Source organism: Schistocerca piceifrons, chromosome 10 (assembly GCF_021461385.2).
Source record: "Schistocerca piceifrons isolate TAMUIC-IGC-003096 chromosome 10, iqSchPice1.1, whole genome shotgun sequence".
Classification (NCBI taxonomy): domain Eukaryota; kingdom Metazoa; phylum Arthropoda; class Insecta; order Orthoptera; family Acrididae; genus Schistocerca; species Schistocerca piceifrons.
The window spans coordinates 136,159,041-136,175,548 of NC_060147.1; the positions used below are offsets into that span (position 1 = coordinate 136,159,041).

General features: G+C 44.3%; 1 pseudogene; it reads left to right on the forward strand.

Annotated features, from left to right (window-relative positions):
• The first annotated feature begins 11,378 nt into the window (after positions 1-11,378).
• LOC124719299 lies at positions 11,379-11,496 on the forward strand (annotated as a pseudogene).
• Positions 11,497-16,508: the final 5,012 nt, after the last annotated feature.

Here is a 16,508-nt window from a genome sequence, read left to right on the forward strand (position 1 = left end):
CGGATCGTGCAGCCACGTCTCGATCCCTGAGTCAACAGATGGGGACGCTTGCAAGACAACAACCATCTGCACGAACAGTTCGACGACGTTTGCAGCAGTATGGACTATCAGCTCGGAGACCATGGCTGCGGTTACCCTTGACGCTGCATCACAGACAGGAGTGCCTGCGATGGTGTACTCGACGACGAACCTGGGCGCACGAATGCCAAAACGTCATTTTTTCGGATGAATCCAGGCTCTGTTTACAGCATCGTGATGATCGCATCCGTGTTTGGCGACATCGCGGTGAACGCACATTGGAAGCGTGTATTCGTCATCGGCATACTGGCGTATCACCCGCGTGATGGTATGGGGTCGCATTAGTTACACGTGTCGGTCACCTCTTGTTCGCATTGACGGCACTTCGAACAGTGGACGTTTCATTTCAGATGTGTCACAACCCGTGGCTCTACCCTTCGTTCTATCCCTGGGAAAACCTACATTTCAGGAGGATAATCCATGTTGCAGGTCCTGTACGGGCCTGTCTGCATACAGCAAATGTTGGACTGTTGACCTGGAACATTCTCCATATCTCTCACCAATTGAAAACGTCTGGTCAATAGTGGCCGAGCAACTGGATCGTCACAATACGCCAGTCACTACTCTTGATAAACTGTGGTATCGTGTTGAAGCTGCATGGGCAGCTGTACCTGTACATGCCATCCAAGCTCTGTTTGACTCAATTCCCAGGCGTATAAAGACCGTTATTACGGCCAGAGGTGGTTGTTCTGCGTACTGATTTCTGAGGATCTATGCAGCGAGAAAGTGTGCAGACGTCTTCAGACGTGCTAATGGTGACTGTGTGTTGAAAATGGCTCAAAGAACACATTTTGATGTTATGAGGACTAGAATACTAGGGTGACTGGAGGCTGGTCAAATACAGCAGGTTGTAGCACGGGCCCTCCGGGTGCCACAAAGTGTGATCTCAAGATTATGGCAACGATTCCAGCATACAGGAAACGTGTCCAGGCGCTACAGTACGGGATGTCCACAGAGCACACCACCACAAGAAGACCGATATCTCACGATCAGTGACCGCAGACGGCCATGGAGTACAGCAGGTACCCCTGCTAGGCACCTTACGCAGTCACTGGAACATTTGTCTCCAGACTCACAGACGACTGAACAGACATGTTTTATTCGCTCGGAGACCTGCGAGGTGCATTACACTGACCCCTTGTCACAGGAGAACGCGTAAAGCCTGGTGTCAGGAACACAGTACATGGTCAATGGAACAGTGGTCCCAGGTTATGTTCATGGACGAGTCCAGGTATAGTCTGAACAGCGATTCCCGCCGGGTTCTCATCTGGCGTGAACCAGGAACCAGATACCAACCCCTTAGTGTCCTTTAAAGGGACGTGTATGGAGGTCGTGGTTTGATGGTGTGGGGTGTGATTATGATTGGTGCACGTACACCCCTGCATGTCTTTGACAGAGGAACTGTAGCAGCTCAGTTGTATGGGGACGTCATTTTGCACCAGTAGGTCCGCCTTTTCAGGGGTGCAGTGGGTCCCACCTTCCTCCTGATGGATGATAACGCACGGCCCCACCGAGCTGCCATCGTGGGGGAGTATCTTGAAACAGAAGATATCAGGCGAATGGAGTGGCCTGCCTGTTCTCCAGACCTAAACCCCACCGAGCACGTCTGGGATGCTCTCGGTCGACGCATCGCTGCACGTCTTCAAACCCCTACGACACTTCTCGAGCTCCGACAGGCACTGGTGCAAGAATGGAAGGCTATATCCCAGCAGCTGCTCGACTACCTGATCCATAGTATGCCAACCCGTTGTGCGGCCTGTGTACGTGTGCATGGTGATCATATCCCATATTGATGTCAGGGTACATGCGCAGGAAACAATGGCACATGTATTTGGGGACGGTTTTCTCAGTTTATCACCAATACCGTGGACTTACAGGTCTGTGTCGTGTGTGTTCCCTATGTGGCTTTGCTATTAGCACCAGTTTTCAAAAAAATGTTTCAAATGGCTCTGAGCACTATGGGACTTAACTTCTGAGGTCATCAGTCCCCTAGAACTTAGAACTACTTAAACCTAACTAACCTAAGGACATCACACACACCCATGCCCGAGGCAGGATTCGAACCTGCGACCGTAGCAGTCCCGCGGTTCCGGACTGCAGCGCCAGAACCGCTAGACCACCGCGGCCGGCAGCACCAGTTTTGTGTAGTGTCACGTTTTGTTGCACCACATTCTGCAATTATCCTTAACTTATGAGCGTGAGTGTACTTAAACCTGACTAACCTAAGGACAGTCCGTGTTGGTAAACGCGGCTGGCGTCGTTACGCAAGACGAGGCCGGACAGAGCGGCGCGGGCGGTGGTTCGGTCAGCGACACCTGTCAGTCGCCTCCGCCGTCAGATCCCGGTCACGCGCCTACGAGCGTCCGCCGGAAGTCGCGCGCCGCGTCCGTTCACTGCACTGGGGGACCGTCGCGGGAACAGGCGCAAGGGCAGCGCCTCCCGTTACCACCGAAAACGTCGCCAGCGAGATATACGGGCCTTGTGGGGACACTGAGAGCACACGGCGACTCAAATTTCGCCCCTGTCGTATTAGAGTGGCGCTAGCAACGCCACTATCAGGACGCAGATCAGGTTCGCTTTAAAACGACGGTTAGCGTCGGGTACTAGCACAAACAGGCAGCCTGGGTGGCTGACTAGAGGGATAAGAATATCCTGCAGAACAAAGTGGCAATTATATCAAAACGTTAGAAAAAGCCAAAATCTAAATGCCGCAGCCCTTACAAGCAGTATTGTAAGGTGCTTAAAAAAGTTATTAGGAAGGCAAAAAGTATGTGGTATGCAGATACAATAGCTAAGTCTCAGGATCAAATTAAAACCACATGGTCAGTCGTAAAGGAAGTGGCTGGTCTGCAGAGACACGTCGAGGATATAGAATCAGTGCGTAGTGGAAATGTCCGTGTTACTGGTAAGTCGCATATATGTACAGTATTTAATAATCACTTTTTGAATATAGCAGGTGAACTAAATAGAAACCTACTCCCGACAGGGAATCACATAGCGCTCTTAGAAAAAAGTGTTCCGAGACTGTTACCTGAAATGCTCCTCCATGATACTGACAAGAGGGAGATTGAGTCAATAATTAAATCACTAGAGACCAAGAACTCTCATGGATATGACGGGGTATCTACCAGAATACTGAAGTAGAGTTCTATGTATGTTAGACCAGTACCTAGCCATATCTGTAACTTTTCCTTTAGGAGTGGTCGGTTTCCTGACCGATTAAAGTACTCGGTACTGAAGCCACTTTATAAAAATGGAGACAGGGATAGTGTTGACAATTATAGACCTATTTCTATGCCATCGGTGTTTGCTAAAGTTATCGAGAAGGTTGTATATAAAGGTTACTGGAGCATTTAAATTCGCATAAATTGCTGTCAAATGTACAGTTTGGTTTTAGAAATGGATTAACAACTGAAAATGCTATATTCTCTTTTCTCTGTGAGGATTTGGACGGATTAAATAAAACGTTGCGAACGCTAGGTGTTTTCTTTGATTTGACGAAGGCTTTTCACTGTGTCGACCACAAAATATTACTGCAGAAGTTGGACCATTATGCAGTAAGGGGAGTAGCTTATAATTGGTTCGCCTCTTACTTTAAGAACAGAAAGCAGAAGGCAATTCTCCACAATATTGAGAGTGGTAGTGATGTTCAGTCTCAATGGGGCACTGTTAAGTGGGGCGTTCCCCAAGGGTCGGTGCTGGGGCCACTGCTGTTTCTTATTTATATAAATGATATGCCTTCTAGTATAACAGGTGATTCAAAAGTATTTCTGTTTGCTGATGACACCAGCTTGGTAGTGAAGGATATTGTAATATAGAAACAGTATCAAATAATGTAGTTCATGAAATAAGTTCGTGGCTTGTGAAAAATAATTAGATGCTAAATCACAGTAAGACTCAGTTTTTACAGTTTCTAACTAACAATTCAACAAGGACCGATATTTTGATCAGACAGAATGGGCATATTATAAGCTGAGACGGAACAGTTCAAGTTCCTAGGCGTTCGGATAGATAGTAAACTGTTGTGGAAAGCCCATGTCCAGGATCTTGTTCACAAACTAAATGCTGCTTTTTATTTACCATTAGAACAGTATCTGAAATAAGTGACAGTTCAACACGAAAAGTAGTCTATTTCGCATATTTTCATACGCTTATGTCGTATGGTATTATTTTTTGGGGTAATTCTTCTGATTCAAAAAGGGTATTTTTGGCTCAAAAACGGGCTGTTCGAGCTGTGTGTGGTGTAACTTCGAGAACCTCTTGTCGACGCCTATTTAATCGTCTGGGAATTCTGACATTGCCCTCACAGTATATATTTTCTTTAATGTCGTTTGTTATTAGCAATATTAGCTTATTCCCAAGACTTAGCAGCTTTCACTCAGTTAATACTAGGCAGAAATCCAATCTGCATGTGGAATGCTCTTCCTTGACTCTTGTGCAGAAAGGAGTGCAGTATTCTGCTGCATCCATTTTCAATAAGCTACCACAAGAACTCAAAAATCTTAGCAGTAGCCCAAACTCTTTTAAGTCTAAACTGAAGAGTTTCCTCATGGCTCACTCCTCCTATTCTGTCGAGGAGCTCCTGGAAGAGCTGAAAAATTAAGCAGATTCCAGTGTTACATTGTTGATTTTCTTTAGTTAAACTTACGAATAATTGTCGCCTGAATAAGTTAATTATATTTCATTTTATCTGTTTCTACTATCGTGTTATAATTTCCTGTATTGACTCGTTCCATGACCATGGAGACTTCTCCTTAATTTGGACCCACGGAAGAATAAATAAATAAATAAATAAAGCGTGAGCGTTAGCAAGCTTCGAGATTGGACGTGGTTAAGTTGATGTCATTGAAGAATGCCTGCAAGACGACGAAAAGGCCATTTGTAAGTAGAGTGTTTAGGTTCTTATGTTGGTAACGCCACGTAGTGCTCTGTACGAAAATCGCTGACTGCGCTGTGTGCAGTCTGTGGCTGGTTGGACTCATTGTTGGAATATTCGCTTGTGTAGTTTTGGGCAGTTGGATGTGAACAGTGCGTAGCGTTACGCAGTTGGAGGTGAGCCGTCAGCAGTGGTGGATGTGGGGGGAGAGATGCCAGAGTTTTGAGAGCGGACTATCTGGACGTGTGTCCGTCAGAAAAAGGACATTTGTAAGACTAGATGTGATGAACTGATACGTATATTATGACATTTGTACACTATTAAGGTAAATAGATTGTTTGTTCTCTATCAAAATCTTTCATTTGCTAACTATGCCTATCAGTAGTTAGTGTCTTCAGTAGTTAGAATCTTTTATTCAGCTGGCAGTTTTGGCGCTCGCTGTATTGCAGTAGTTCGAGCAACGAAGATTTTTGTGAGGTAAGTGATTCATTAAAGGTATAGGTTACTGTTGGTCAGGGCAATTCTTTTGTAGGGATTAATGAAAGCCAGACTGCGTTGCGCTAAAACTATTGTGTGTCAGTTTAGTGATGATCAGAATAAGTAACGAAAAAACTGAAACTTCCTGGCAGATTAAAACTGTGTGCCGGACCGAGACTCGAACTCGGGACCTTTGCCTTTCGCGGGCAAGTGCTCTACCAACTGAGCTACCCAAGCACGACTCACGCCCCGTTCTCACAGCTTTACTTCTGCCCGTACCTCGTCTCCTACCTTCCAAACATTACAGAAGCTCTCCTGCGAACCTAGCAGAACTGGCACTCCTGAAAGAAAGGATATTGCGGAAACATGGCTTAGCCACAGCCGGGGGGGGGGGGGGGGGGGATGTTTAAAATTAACCGCAATATCCTTTCTTTCAGGAGTGCTAGTTCTGCTAGGTTCGCAGGAGAGCTCCGGTGAAGCTTGGAAGGTAGGAGACGAGGTACTGGCAGAAGTGAAGCTGTGAGGACGGGGCGTGAGTCGTGCTCGGGTAGCTCAGTTGGTGGAGCACTTGCCCGCGAAAGGCAAAGGTCCCGAGTTCGAGTCTCGGTTCGGCACACAGTTTTAATCTGCCAGGAAGTTTCATATCAGCGCACACTCCGCTGCAGAGTGTAAATCTTATTCTGAAAGAGGAAACTGTGAGTACGTTGAGTTTTGCTCAGCTGTTTGAAAATAAAATAACGCAGAAGTTTACCGGCACAGTCAAGCGTAATTTTTCAAAGGGGACGTTTCGCGTTATGAACACGTCATTGAGTTTGAACGAGGTCGTGTAACAGGGCTACTAGTAGCTGCATATTCGTTCTGCGATATTGCAGGAAGACTTGGTAGGAATGTAGCCACTGTACATCATTTCCGGCAGCGGTGGCTGCGAGAATGTACGGTCGGAAGATGAGGGCCTCACCCTTCGTTTGGCCCTGGCGCATTGCACTGCACCCGCAGAGGCAGTCTGAGCAGCAGTCGGCACCACAGTGACACAACAGACTGTTGCAAATCGGTTACTTCGAGGACAACTCCGAGCCAGACGGCCTGTAGCGTGCGTGCCACTGATCCCTGACCAGCACCATTTGGGACTGCAGTGGTGTCAAGCGACAGCTGATTCGAGGGCAGGGTGGAGGTCTGCTGTGTTTTCTGGTGAAAGTTGGTTCTACGACAGTGTCAGCGATGGCCGTGTGTTGGTTAGGAGGGCGCTAGCTGAGGACTTGCAATCAACCTGTCTGCGTGCTAGACAGACTGGACCTACACTCGGAGTTATGGCATGGGGTGCGATTTCGTAAGACAGCAGGGGCATTCTTGTGATTATCTCACGCACCCTGACTGCAGATTTGTACGCCAACCTGCCGATTTGACCTGTTGTGCTGCCATTCATGAACAGCATTCCAGGGGGGTCTTTTCCAACAGGATAACGCTCGCCCACCTACCGCTGTTGTAACCCAACATACTCTACAAAGCCTCTAAATGTTAAAAAAATGGCTCTGAGCACTATGGGACTTAACATCTATGGTCATCAGTCTTCTAGAACTTAGAACTACTTAAACCTAACTAACCTAAGGACATCACACACATCCCAGCCCGAGGCAGGAACGAAATGTTCCCTAGGCCTGCTCGTTCACCAAATGTGTATCCAGTCTGACATAATTGGACAATCCTAGCATGATCCACAAACAACATTAACTGTTCCTTAAGTTACCGCCAAGTGCAAGAAGCATGGAACTCCATCCCCTAAACTGAATTCCGGCACCGGTACAGCACAATGCATTCACGTTTGCGTGTTAGTATTGGTACAGAAACCAGACGGCAGTTATAAGATTCGAGGGGAATGAAACGGAAGCAGTGGTTGGGAAGGGTGTGAGACAGGGTTATAGCGTCTCCCCGATGTTATTCAATCTGTATATTGAGCAAACAGTAAAGGAAAGAAAAGAAAAATTCAGAGTAGGAATTTAAATCCACGGAGAAGAAATAAAAACTTTAAGGTTCGCCGATGACATTGTAATTCTATCAGAGACAGCAAAGGAGGATATAAGGTGAACATTAACAAAAGCAAAACGAGGATAATGGAATGTAGTCGAATTAAATCGGGTGATGCTGCGGGAATTAGATTAGGAAATGAGACGGTTAAAGTAGTAAATGAGTTTTGCTGTTTGGGGAGCAAAATAACTGATGATGGTCGAAGTAGAGATGATATAAAATGTAGACTGGCAATGGCAAGGAAAGCGTTTCTCAAGAAGAGAAATTTGTTAACATCGAGTATAGATTTAAGTGTCAGGAAGTCGTTTCTGAAAGTATTTGTATGGAGTGTAGCCAAGTATGGAAGTGAAACTTGGACGATAAATAGTTTAGACAAAAAGAGCATAGACGCTTTCGAAATGTGGTGCTACAGAAGAATGCTGAAGATTATATGGGTAGATCACATAACTAATGAGGAGATATTGAATAGAATTGGAGAGAAGAGAAATTTGTGGCACAACTTGACTAGAAGAAAGGATCGGTCGGCATCAAGGGATCACCAGTTTAGTATTGGAGGGCAGGGTGGAGGGTAAAAATCGTAGAGGGAGGCCAAGAGATGAATACACTAAACAGATTCAGAATGATGTAGGTTGCAGTAGGTACTGGGAGATGAAGTTTGCACAGGATAGAGTAGCATGGAGAGCTGCATCGAACCAGTCTCTGGACTGAAGACCACAACATTCTGGAGATTACTCCTGTTATTGATGTACCTGTATATAACGTTTGCAACGGCTTGTCTCGCGCTTACATTGACCTGTGATTTTACAATGTTAATCAGTTAAATATGTTGCCTAGGTAAACCTGTTCCCGAAATTTCATTACTCTACATTAATTATTTAGCGATTTTTCCGTGTACGCATAGTGCCTATTTCTCTCTGAGGCACATCACGTGTCAGAACAGTAAAAGATCTAGGAAGATTCACAGGAACCAAAGAATGGGTGTTTTTTTTCTATTCTTCTTAGCAGACGGTGACCAAAGGAAATAAGAGCAGAATAAGAGCTGAACTAGTTCCCCGGCAGCGGCCCTCAGTAGCTTAGTTGCTTCGGCATCTCTTCACTCCCGCCGCACAAGGAACCTCCCGCCTGGCTGTTAAACAGTAGCCTAACTGGAACACTGAAGAGGGCGCTCCACCTCAACAGCTTGGGGGAAAACTTTTCGGAGTAAAATATTCAGCGCGATCTTCCGGCCCTTTTCATCAGCCTAATTGGCCGGAGCTACGCACATAACCCGGCTAACCTTACGCTCTCGTAAATTCCTTGAATTCGCCGCGGGCAAAAACTGCAGTTGCGACGTCAAAGCACGGCCCCGACGATAGTTTCTTCACGCGCAGAAGCGAAAAGAAATCGTTTCTGCGAAATTCAAGTCACACTATTTCCTAACCCTTTGAGTCACACAAATACTTTGGACTTGATATGCCTTGAAATCTGATCTTATCCTTCTTTGTTGCATTACTAGAGCACATTACAAATTTTTTAATTTCTTTTTTCAGTTTTTATAAAAAATATACATAGGTGGTTTCACTATGAAACCACTGTGACACAAGGGGTTGTTCAACGTCTTTCAGAAATCTATTAATTTTCAATTTTCAGTATTTTACTACACTAATGTTAAATTTTCTTTCATACATTTTTTTTATAAACTGATGTCTCAATTTTTTTTTGTTTTATGCAAAATTTCAAAGTACATTACATAAACACATGTTTTCCACTTTCATGATACTCAAAAAACTGTTTTTTTATGTTAGGCACAATCCAACATAACATACTTTGCATGACCACCTTGTCCTATGACGATCCTTCTTTGAACTACAATTTGCACAGAGTTTCGATTTGCTGTGAACAGGAATATGCGGTTCATTGGATTGTCTTTTATCCACAGAGACTTTCATTCTAAATGTCGTCTTAGATGATGACGGCCGGTAAATTTCTTTCGTTTTCCTGCCAGGATAAATGCTGCCTTGCACAAACAGACCCTTAACCACCAGTATCTTAAAATCTTTTAATTTCACTGGTGTTCATCCACTTTTTATTTTATATATGACATAAACATTCACGACAGTGACGTCCAAGAAATGGAAAAATATTCTGTGCCACCACTTCTTGCTTTTCCTGTCTAATTCATGTTTATTTGAGCATGTAGTACCCTCCAGATTACGATCTTCATCCTCTTCAGATTCTGACAGTTCTGATAAATCGCTTGGAATATCCTCAAAAAGTAGGTTGTAGACAGTAGCCTCATCTAATACCGCCAAGATGTATGTTTTATCCTTTAAATAGAGGTAAAAGTTAAATAACTTACTGTAGATAAGCATATACTCTTTGTACGGTAAAGGTATCATTAGTATAGTGGTTTCACAGCGAAACCACAAACATTTGTGCTGCTCATTGTTTCAAATAATGTGCTATATTCAAACTTTAGACATATTTTCAATCTAGAACATATGTCGTAGCGTGTATAAAAATTTTATTTACATTGAATAAACCAAAGCAACTCAATAACACAAAACAACGTGCCTGAATCACAATATGTCGCACTCGCACGGAAAACACGCGGTGAATACCGGTTCCCGCTCGCAGGGTTGCTCTCTCACGATTTATTGAATTACTGAAGTTAAAATCTTCTGGGTTATTAGGCCGCGTCATGTTTCTTCTAAAATTATCGACGTTTCGACCCCTCTGCTGGGATCTTCCTCAGGATCTTTTGGTGTCCACTACTGCTAGAACACTGTCAGAGACGAGTGTCGCGTCCACTTATAAAGGGGGAATTTCCTGGCGTTCGTGCTGGAGAAGTGATAGTATTGGTTAAAATAAATGTGGCTACCATTGGTGGGCCATAGTCATAGGCTAATACAGAAGAAGGAGCGTTGGTAGCTCATCTCCTGTGGATACCATTGGCGGTCATCGTCATTGGATGGAAAGGCATTTTAAAAGAAACATGACGCGGCCTAATAACCCAGAAGATTTTAACTTGAGTGACAACGGCCACGAAAGCCTGTGTGTGATGTCCGTAGGTTAGTTAGGTTTAATTAGTTCTAAGTTCTAGGCGACTAATGACCTCAGAAGTTAAGTCGCATAGTGCTCAGAGCCATTGAGCCACCTATGCCGCAAAGGGATACAATGCAGCAAAAAGTGGTTTCGCAGTGAAACCACTTTGACACAAAGGGCTAAACGACTTCTCACGGTTAACAGTTATTTATGTAATGCTTTCACCGTTGAGCTATTCCACTGGAGCGAAACCCGGAAGGCAAATGATGTATCAATTTACAAAATATTTTCGGTGAGCCAAATTACCAAAAACTGCTGCAGTGTGGACGGCTAGCACACCGTGCGCCCTTGGGCATACGCACGCCGAACGCTGGCGAAAGCCGTCCTCTCACGGGACGTACAAGCGCACGTGGACGTGAAAGCGCACGTGGACGAAAAGCTGGTGACGTCACACCGTGGAATTCCACGTTCCACTACACTGCGGTGCGGGAAATAAAGAATCTGAGAACGTGGGCAGTCAGATACGATATAGCTGTACGTCAAAAGCAGCACACAGCAACCGCCATATTGTATGGCGTTAAACATCGTGTGTGATGGGTTTCCTTTGTCACGGAGTACGTGGTATGAATATAAGCTTTTCTAAAGCGTCAGGAAACCTAGGATGTCTCGAATACACGTCGTTTTATTTACGACTCGTTGTAAGAACATGACGGGAAACCACATTTCGGTAGGTAACAGCTTCCTATAGTTGATATTTTTATTGTTATAACTGGTATGCTACGAAAGTATACCGTTTTAGTGCTACGGCACGATGATATATCAAAAGCGCGTCTTTTTGGTACAATCTGCATATTAAATATCAAATAAGGACATTTTTTAGTTACAGTCTTCACGCAGTATAGGCAATGTCCTTGCCGCTGTGGATACACCGGTTCCCGTCAGATCACCGAAGTTAAGCGCTGTCGGGCGTGGCCGGCACTTGGATGGGTGACCATCCAGACCGCCATGCGCTGTTGCCATTTTTCGGGGTGCACTCAGCCTCGTGATACCAACTGAGGAGCTACTCGACCGAATAGTAGCGGCTTCGGTCAAGAATGCCATCATAACGACCGGGAGAGCGGTGCTCTGACCACACGCCCCTCCTATCCGCATCCTCATTGAGGATGACACGGCGGTCGGATGGTCCCGATGGGCTACTTGCGGCCTGAAGACGGAGTGCTTTTCACGCAGTATGTGTCAGATAGGAAAAATTATCTGTATGTCGAGTGAATAACATTTTGTTCTCACCTTTTGTTTTCTGCTTGATTCTGGGTGTTACTTACTCATTTAAAAGAACTATTATTTCAAAACTCGATGTTATTTTTATATATAATTTATTTGCAGAAATTATTCTTGCAAAGGCCAACGACTGGAATGTTACTGCAGTGGCCAGAAAATCTTAACGTGACTGCCGGTCTATGTCTGGAAATAAACACCAAGTAAAACACCGGAAGTTTTTTTTTTCATAACAAAACTTTCTATTAAATTAATGTAGGGGTACCAAACTTCGTCACCTTAGTGCATTAACACCTGTACAAACCCTGAAATGTTATGGAAAATGCTACAAATACGTATATAAATTTCAGAATTCCAATTTACGTAAGTACAATTAAATTTTTATAACATATTAAATCCAGTATTTGACAAAATATAACACCGGAAAAACAGAGATACAGAAAAATTTGTTCCTAACTTCGCCCGTCACAAGAATTCTCAAAAGTACAATTAATTTAAATTTATTTGTCCATTCTAACATTTCCAAGCACTTTCACTATCATAAATGACACTAAAGCAGTGAATGAACTACGCGTTCAAGTTATTTTCAGCCTTATAAAGATGTGTTACATGTGAAGTTGTGTGTGTGTGTGTGAGCAGATGAACATGTTTCGTAATAACAAACCAAGTGTTTCCTGCAACGAACCCGTTTCCCGCCGCTTGGGTCTTCCCATGTGAAAAAAGTAAAATAATCTATATAAATAGCAAGTAAAATCAGTTTTTAATGGCACTTGCAAATTACTCCCGGGACGAAACTAGCAATTGCATGGGGGACGAAACTGCGAACATCCACAGATTTATTATAATGGCTGCTACACCAACATGGGCCAAACCTTTGACTATAGCTATTACACAACAGGAACTACAGTATACGACAGAAATACAGCCGAAAGCAGTCCTCACAGTAGGAATAGCAAGGTATTAATTTGACTATTGCGTAACTCACCTCAGCATAAAAAATTGAGTTCCCTCGTACACGGTAGCTAGACATGTTGTCCTCACTCAACAGAACAATGGACTGAGATCACGTATGTACGCGCAGCTGACTTTTGTTACCATCTGCGGAAACCGGAAATTCCTAGGACGACGAAATTAGGAGCAGGGAAGATATTAGGGCCCCTTATGGATACGCTCTTGTTTCTATCTTGCCAGTAAATCTTTTTAAATCATGGCAGCAGCATCGAAAAAAATCTCTTCCATCCATATTAAATTACGAAACGAATCTCCACCTTGAAATCTATGTGACGAAATACGTTATTTCAGAGTGTCGATAGTCAATGCTAAATCGAGAATGTAGATACTGTGCCTGCGGAAACTGACCTTACACGCTATATCTAAACTACTATCTACATCTACGTTTATACTCCACGAGCCACTCAGTGGTGTGTGGCGGAGGGCACTTTACGTGCCACTGTCATTACCTCCCTTTTCTGTTCCAGTCGCGTATGGTTCGCGGGAAGAACGACTGCCGGAAAGCCTCCGTGCGCGCCCGAATGTCTCAAATTTTACATTCGTGATCTCATCGGGAGATATCAGTAGGGGGAAGCAATACATTCGATACCTCATCCAGAAACGCACCCTCTCGAAACCTGGACAGCAAGCTAAACCGTGATGCAGAGCGCCTCTCTTGCAGAGTCTGCCACTCGAGTTTGCTAAACATCTCCGTAACGCTATCTCGCTTACCAAATAACTCTGTGTCAAAACGCGCCGCTCTTCTTTGGATCTCTATCTCCTGTGTCAACCCGACCTGGTACGGATCCCACACTAATGAGCAATACTCAAGTATAGGTCGAACGAGTGTTTTGTAAGCCACCTCCTTTGTTCATAGACTACACTTTCTAAGGACTCTCCCAATGAATCTCAACCTGGCTCCCGCCTTACCAAAAATTAATTTTATATGATCATTCCATTTCAAATCGTTCCGTACGCACGCTCCCAGATATTTTACTGAAGTAACTGCTACCAGTGTTTGTTCTGCTATCATATAATCATACAATAAAGCATCTTTCTTTCTATGTATTCGCAATACATTACATTTGTCTATGTTAAGGGCCAGTTGCCACTCCCTGCACCAAGTGCCTATCCGCTGCAGATCTTCCTGCATTTCGCTACAGTTTTCTAATGCTGCAACTTCTTTGTATACTACAGCATCATCCGCGAAAAGCCGCATGGAACTTCCGACACTATCTACTAGGTCATTTATATATATTGTGAAAAGCAATGGTCCCATAAATCTCCCCTGTGGCACGCCAGAGGTTACTTTAACGTCTGTAGACGTCTCTCCATTGAGAACAACATGCTGTGTTCTGTTTGCTAAATATTCTTCAATCCAGCCAAACAGATGGTCTGATATTCCGTAGGCTCTTAGTATGTTTATCAGGCGACAGTGCGGAACTGTATCAAACGCCTTCCGGAAGTCAAGGAAAATGGCATCTACCTGGGAGCCTGTATCTAATATTTTCTGGGTCTCATGAACAAATAAAGCGAGTTGGGTCTCACACGATCGCTGTTTCCGGAATCCATGTTGATTCCTACAGAGTAGATTCTGGGTTTCCAGAAATGACATGATACGCGAGCAAAACACATATTCTAAAATTCTACAACAGGTCGATGTCAGAGATATAGGCCTATAGTTTTGCGCATCTGCTCGACGGCCCTTCTTGGAAACTGGAACTACCTGTGCTCTTTTCCTATCATTTGGAACCTCCCGTTCCTCTAGAGACTTGAGGTACACGGCTGTTAGAAGGGGGGGGGGTGGGGGGCAAGTTCTTTCGCGTACTCTGTGGTATCCCGTCAGGTCCAGTGGACTTTCCTCTGTTGAGTGATTTCAGTTGCTTTTCTATTCCTTGGACACTTATTTCAATGTCAGCCATTTTTTCGTTCGTGCGAGTATTTAGAGAAGGAAATGCAGTGCGGTCTTCCTCTGTGAAACAGCTTTGGAGAAAAGTTATTTAGCATTTCAGCTTTACGCGTGTCATTCTCTGTTTCAATGTCATTATCATCCCAGAGTGTCTGGATATGCTGTTTGGATGCACTTATTGATTTAACGTAAGACCAGAACTTCCTAGGATTTTCTGTCAAGTCGGTACATAGAATTTTACTTTCTAATTCACTGAACGCTTCACGCATAGCCCTCCTTATGCTAACTTTGACATCGTTTAGCTTCTGTTTGTCTGAGAGGTTTTGGCTGCGTTGAAATTAATATTCAAGTTAAAACGGAAAATGGGATGAAAATTATATTAACGAATAATTTCTACTAATATGTATCTCAGGTATATACTAGTACGTATCATCATGTAGTGTTCCTCTAGCAGAAGTTCACTATTCAAGCCATCGACAAGTCCAAAATCTGCATCGCGGAATTCTCCGCACTTCGACAATCGCTAACAGCGTCACACAGCTTTACACGCGCGTCCAGTTTCTTTACGAAACTTGTGTGGCCTGCGAGCCGAACAAAGCCGACAACTTTCTGGCATGTTCCGCACCCACGAGAATCATCTAACTTTTGAGTCTATGGAATGAAAACTGAATCGCATCTAATCTATTCTGACGGCCGCTGAGAGCGCAAATCACGTTAGCCACCCCGTCCCGTGTGGTCTTTTCGTGAGGTCGGATATCCCGTCCGCGTCAACGTCGACGTCATCGTCAGCTTGGCCCGTCCCGTGTGAAGACGCCTTTACCAGGCACAGACGTAGGGTCCAGAGGATGTGGACGTGTGCCGGCAGGCAGATAGGCGGCTAACGGAACCGCCGCCTCCTTATCAGATTTGCTCGCAGATAGGAGCGACCTCCCCACTTACAAAGGCCGTGGCGAGGAAAGGAGAGGCCGCCTTCATCTCCCTCTGCAGTCACAAGAGCTGCCGCACGGTGTTCGTTTTCCTATACAACACGACTCATTTCCATTGTTTACTTTTATCTGCCCAGTATTCTGTTAAATTCTATCTGCCCAGTATTCACGCTTCTTTTTCATTTTTTTTATTTTTACCCGTTAAACACAGAGTGTTTCAGGAGGATTGTTCAATATTTTTATGAAGCCGTAGTATGGGCAAATTCGGGTCAAACACTCCATATAACACGGGTCAATTTTTTTTATACGTAACAGAGATACGTTTTCATTTCGCGTCATGGTACTCAAGTTGCTATAAATTTATTAACCGATTGCCCTTTTCGTTTTCACGTTGAATTTTAGTTTACATAGCCGAGTCTTTCAATTGTGATCGTGATTTGTCGGGCAATTCTACTGTACCGTTTAAGCATGACGCACATATTTACAATCGCTGAGTGTACCGATATGCTATTTGCGCGTGCGTTTTGTAATGCAAACACTGCTGATTGTGCTGCTCGTATAGAACACAGATTACTATTTCCTAACCACAGAGTACCAGATGCGATAGTATTTGCTCGTGTCTTCACTAAACAGCGTGAGACTAGCGCAGTGCCAAGAGGTCGTATTTCATACGAACGGGCAAATGAACAGAATGCGGATGCAGTAGGAAATTATATTCATTTGGTAGAATGCAGTCATTCAACGAGGAAACGCAGAATTTGTGGACGTATCGGTGTTCCAAATATCAGAATATGGTGGACATCGCGTATGACGGCCTCTTTCTGTTTTATTTACAGCGGATTCAACATCTTGGAGGAAGGGATAAGTTGGGAATGCGGGTCTCACGGGAGGCGTGCCAGAGACAAGTCCTTGCAGTCGCACTATCCTCTGT